We start from the raw sequence: 6,000 nt of genomic DNA on the forward strand, positions 1-6,000 counted from the left end.
AATGCAAGTTCAAAGTCTTTCACTGAATACAAGAACCTCCAGTATATTCAGACCGCCAAAACTCTAAATCCCTGACAGGCCCACTGGGCTTTGTTTTTCACCCGGATTAACTTCCTCATCACATTCCGTCCAGGTTCAAAGAACACCAAGGCTGACTCTGTCTCGGAGCTTTGTGGCATGCCATCCTCAGCCTCCTGACCCGCAACCTATTATTTCCTCGACCTCCATTTATATTGGTCTTGGGTCCACACTCCACCAGTTCCAGAAGATTGCTCCAGCCCAGACACCCGCTAATAAACAGTTTGTTCCGGGTCATCTGAGAAAGTCTGTCCTCAGTAAATGCCACGACAACCGCTCAGCAGGTCATCCTGGAATCCATAGGACCATCGAAGTAGTTTCCCGCTGGCTTTGGTGGCCCACCTTATCTTCTGATGTGGAGAAGTATGTCCGCGCCTGCCCGGAATGTGCCAGAAACAAACCCTCTAGGGACCGTTCTCCTGGTCAACTGCTACCCTTGCCTGCTCCGTGAATGCCCTGTTTCCATCTTTCAATGGACTTTATTGTCAACCTCCCATGGCCCTCGGGTCATAACACCATCTTGGTGGTCGTTTACTGTTTCAGCAAAATGGCACACTTTGTACCCTTAACCAAGCTGCCGGATGCCAGAAGCTTGGCCACCTTATTCATTGCACATATTTTTTATCTCCACAGTCTTCCGGAAGACATCGTCTCGGAGCAAAGGTCCCAGTTTATTGCACAGTTTTGGAGGTTCTCTTGCAACTCCTTCGGGATCAAGATCAGTTTGTCCTCAGCTTACCACCCTCAATCAAATGGTCAGACGGAAAGAACCAACCAATCCCTGGAACAATTTCTGCGCATCTATGTTTCCAAGCTCCATGATGACTGGTCCTCTCTCTTACCTTGGGCGGAGTTTGCATATAACAATTCTTGCCATTCTACCCGAAAGCTAACTCTTTCTCTTCTGCTGATTCCGTTGGTGATTCCAGGACGCCTGCCTTTAAATCCCGGTTAAAGTCTATCTGGAAAAAGGTGCACTCCACAATATGTCAAGCTTCTCTCAGATCTAAATCCTTCGCTGATCATCATCATGGTTCGTGTTTATTGAAAGTGGGGGACCGAGTATGGTTGTCTGCACGAACCATCAAATTGAGGTAACCCTGCAGGAAACTAGGACCCCGATTCATTGGACCATTCACGATTGAGAAAAAGATAAACAAACTCTTCTGTATAGCCACAGAACAATGCCTGTCCTAAATAAATCAGGAGTGACTTATCTACTATCTCTTTGGCTGTATGTTTACTTGTGAAAAGGTAAACATAGAAAAGGACCAATCAGGCAGGTCCTGGAATTGCTGATGAGGTCATTTCTGGGCTTAAAAGAGAGCTCTACAGGACAACAAATTGGCATTCACTACCAAGTGATAGCTGAAGTCAGGCTGGCGTTGAGATATAGATCTCTGCCTCTGACAGGAATGCAACAATCGGTCCCTGGAGTACTGCCGTTGCTCTGATCTACCTCTTCAGATCTTGGCGAGCTGTGTGCCTGCCAAAAGCGGTGTAGCAGTGACTTAGGGCTGCTACATTTGCTGGTAGGCTTAAAGGAGAGAGGGGGATAAGATCGGATTCATTGACAGCAGTCCCTGAAAATGACAAAGATACTGGTGAGGTGTTTTCATTATACCCTGTATGTTGTCTGTGCCAGACTGTAGTGTTATTTGTTGCAAGTTATTATTTAAATATGTTTATTGCTGTTTTGTGCTACCATTTTGTTACATAAACTTATTTGTATTATTTTGGATATTTGCCTGGGTGATTTTGAACCTTGGGTAGCTACCAGGTAGGCCAGCTGTACGGCGTAGAAGGTTACTTTAAATCCGGTATCCTCACACTGACATTTACCCATTGACCCACTCATGCATCAGGGCAAGTCCATGTATGGATATTCTGTATCCATATATGGATACAGAAAAAAAAAAGATACAAAAATTAACCAAAGCTACCCAAGGCATTCCTGGACCATTGGTGCCAAGGCTTGGATTCCACTGCATCCACCTATCTAATCTGTAAAGTACAAACATAGCTAAATCTTGTTATTTCTTCTTTATAATATAGCGTTAATATTTTTATATGTTAGTTTATAGAACTTTCACTTCACCTTTGCATCTTCAGAGCCTTCGAAACATCACAGAGCAGTTTTTGTGCCTGTGCATGGCTTTTCACATTAACCAGCACTACTCCAGGAGACCCTGCCATGTGTAAAACAATGATAGATTATTGAACTTGAACAAAGCACACATTTATTTGCTTTGCTTTTAAAGAAAGACAGTGATGCGCCCACTTCTACCTCTGTGTGTATTGTTACTGTGTACCCATATCCCGTGTGTCTTAGGATGCTGAGGGAGTCTGACTGCATCATCCACCTGTGGACTGAGGAAAGTGAACAATACACATCTCATCTGATCATGCAAAATACATGAAAAAGAGAAGCTGCTTTGAAGTCAGAAACTATCTCCATTTAATCAGAAAAGAAACAACTTTTCAAAAGATATTTCCTTTCTCTCTCTTTCCCTCACTCGTTCTTTACCTTCAGCTGGCTGCCTCCTCCTGCGGATAACACAATGAATAAAACATGGCTATCCCAATTAAATCTTGATTTAATTTCATTTCTTTGTGCCTGATGATCTATGGTGCACTCACACAAACGCACAAACCAGCGTCCTTTTGTTATAAAGACAAGAACTTCCAGGGGCTCTGAGTCAATGAGAGGGTAAATGTAAGTGAGAAAATGTACTGCATGGAACTTGGGAAACTCCAATGTGAAAGAAAGGTGACAAGAAGAAAAAATTGGGAGAATGGTGCTTTACTGTCACAGAGCACCACACATGAGTGATGAATACTAAGATTTAGCAGAAAATGACCATTCAATATACTCGAAAGAGAACTCTTTGATATTAGAAAGAAAATAATTATACAGTGGCTCCCATATCAATTTAAAGAGAACTCCAACTTGTTTTTTTGCATAAAGTTGCCCTCCTCTCAACTAGTAGAACCCCAAGTGATGCTTCTACAGTACAGCTGTGCTGTGTAAGGGTGTTGTTCACATCCAACTGGAAAGCTGTCACGTCCATTCTACTGCATCAACATTATAGCTCAGTGTCATTTACTTTCAATATTGTTTAGGAGTTTAAACCTGGATCACTTTATGAATGACCATGGAAGTGCTAGGCGAGTGATCGCCAAGGCTCTATAGCATACTTAGCAACTTTCTGATCTTCAAAACCGGGAGCCTGCGGACAAGGGGGGCGTAACGGGAGGCGGGGCTCCAAAATGTGCGTCATTTTGGACCCGCCCCCATGACGTAATGACGCAAAACGCGTCATTTGACAGCGGGGCCAAACTTAATTCTGTTTGGGACAGAATTCTGGGACTTAATTCTGTCTACTTCACTAGGAAGTGGGCAGAATTATCCAGATGCGGGAGATTGCATCCGGGAGTCCGGGAGACTCTCGCAAAATGCGGGAGTCTACCGGACATTCCCGGAGAGTTGCCAAGTATGCTCTATAGAAGTAGAAAAGAGGGCTTACCATCAAAACCTTGTTAGACTGGAATTCTCCTTAAAAGATAATAGAGATTTGTATTTTTTAAACAATTTAAGATTTTGTAAGAATATTGAGAGTTTGCATGATCTATGTTATTTTATAGAGCAAGAACACATCCGAATTCTGGGAAATCACATCATCATGGTAGCAGAGGAAATGGCAAGAGTCACTTTGAAACTTGTGAAACAGCATGGATTATGCAGCTTGCTAATGTTACATCTTCACAGCACTGTTTTTGAACAATCCCAAATAATTATTAATAGCTTTAAATTATTTGATCCCCCAGTAAATACACAAACAATTTGCTTAGATAAAAAAAAAGGGATTGCGATGTGTACGGGTGAAGTATGGGTGTTTGCAATGTGTGAAGAGTTTAGAGTGGACTATGTATGAGAAGGATGCAATTGCAAAATAGGGGTAGTGTTGTGTATTGTTTGTTGGTGGGAGGGAAAGTGTGGAAAGCTTTATTTAAGTAGGTTTACTTCCTATAAATAATGTTTCATTATAGATAGACTGGAATGAGGGGTGTGACTAATTACTCTGCTACCTGAGGTGGTAACTGAAATTGTACCACTCATATCTTTTATAAATTCCTATAAATATGTTTACATCCATTAAATGAGCATATTTGTTATTATAACAGATGGATGATTACGCCAGAGGGAAATTAAAAGCTGAAGTGTGTGGTTGTAACTTTACTTGTCTCCTCTCTGAAGGGGTTAAAGTGGACAGGCATAGTAAACATAGTATGGGAGGTCACTTAGGCCACATTATAAATTTCCTTGGCTTGTTGTGTTTTGTCTCTTAGTCTGCAGGACAAGTAGAAGGATAAGTGCTGTGCAATTTCTCTTGTCAATTCGCCTGTGTCTTCTTTGTTTTTTTCTTTTCCTTACCCTCTATTCTCTATCCCCCGTTCGCCTTTCTTCCACATTATTCCCTGTCTTTTGTTGTTTCTGTTGTTTTATTTCATTCCTTCCTTCTCAAATATGCTTCTTCCCTCCACTATCTTATGTGCCTGCTGCCTTCCCTTTACCATACATTCCCTCAACCCCACCACCACCTTCTCTGTTGACCCATTTTTATATTTTTAGTCCCTAGTGCCTGTGTTGGTCCGATGGAGAACAATAGGTCGTCTCCATGGTCTCGTCCTCTGTGCTAAGCTATACCCTCCAAGCTCATTACTTACTTGGCCAGAGGGTTCCTGGCCTCATTACCGCCACTTTGCTCCAGGCAATTGAGCGGCCGCATCACTCGTCTGACTGTGCTGTCTGAGGGAGACGGCTATCCTTCCACCCAACACACGTGACTGTCCACAACGTCTGCTGGTGTGGCCCGTGCGACAAGGTAGTCCTGGTCACCACTGGTGGCACAGCACTCTGGCCAGGCTCTATCCCAGGCTACCTTCCATCCAAAAGGGTACTTCCCCGTCTAGCATTTACAGGGGCAAATTAGTTTTGCCTGGAAATGTTGCTGGAGGGTATAGTGTAGCCCCTCTGCTCTCATAGCCACACTTAATATTCCAAGGGTCAGCTAGGAAAGGCTCCTCCTTATGCTGTCTTCCAGTACCCAATTGATTCTGACCTCCCCGCACCAACCCTCCGGTTCTCTAGGCTGTGGTCAGTGCTCGGGATGGCCCCAGGAGGTGGTTTACCCCTTCCCAGGTGATGGCAGCTCCCCTTGCCCACTTTTCTGGGTCCCATCGGCTTGTACCTTTGGCCCTGCTATCCCACTCTGGGGGCCTGACTTTACTGGTGCCCAGGGCTTTTGTGCACCAGTTAGAGCCATGTACTCTGCCTTATTCATGGGCGCTCCCATACACTACTTTCCCTTTTGAGGGTATGTTTTTCCCCATGTATTTCTCACCATGTGTGGACTCTGCCTCCCGAGCAGGCCTTTTCCCCATTGGTGAGTGGTATTACGTTGCCCCCTGCTAGTGGTGCTAACTGTACTCTTCCAGCAGGAGTTTCATCATTATGGGATCAGAAAACTGAAGGGTCCATTGACCGAAAAGATCATGCTGATTTGTCATCTGTTGACCAGGGACCGGCTGTTGCTTCTGGTCTCCTCACCCATCTGGACGGAGTGATTTGATTTCTGTTAATGATGTTGTCCCTGAATTCTCTAATTGCCATAGATCTAGCGAGGATTCTGTGGGGTCTAGTGCATGCCGCCCCAAGATTATTAAAGTATTGCACAAGTATGTTGTCACTAAGCATGGCCTGGGAGCAAGGCGACGGGTTTTTGCCAGTTGTGGGGCTCATGGGATTACTGAACATGAAATGTTGCACTGTGCCATTTTTAGTTGAATTCCTTTATCTACGCGTGATAAGATCTACAAGGGTCAATACGTGGACATTTTGGCCATTACAGAGAAGGCTAA

At 44.0% G+C, this 6,000-nt stretch overlaps 1 long non-coding RNA gene across 2 annotated transcripts in view; it reads left to right on the forward strand.

The window, feature by feature from the left end:
- LOC142107304 (uncharacterized) overlaps positions 1 to 2,649 on the forward strand; it is an 85,218-nt gene extending 82,569 nt beyond the window's left edge. For both annotated transcript variants that reach the window (XR_012679934.1, XR_012679935.1), the window contains one exon: positions 2,411 to 2,649. This is a non-coding gene — a long non-coding RNA (uncharacterized LOC142107304). The remainder of the gene's footprint in view (positions 1 to 2,410) is intronic.
- The last annotated feature ends 3,351 nt before the right edge of the window (positions 2,650 to 6,000 follow it).

This window comes from Mixophyes fleayi, chromosome 11 (assembly GCF_038048845.1).
Source record: "Mixophyes fleayi isolate aMixFle1 chromosome 11, aMixFle1.hap1, whole genome shotgun sequence".
In the NCBI taxonomy this organism is placed as follows: domain Eukaryota; kingdom Metazoa; phylum Chordata; class Amphibia; order Anura; family Limnodynastidae; genus Mixophyes; species Mixophyes fleayi.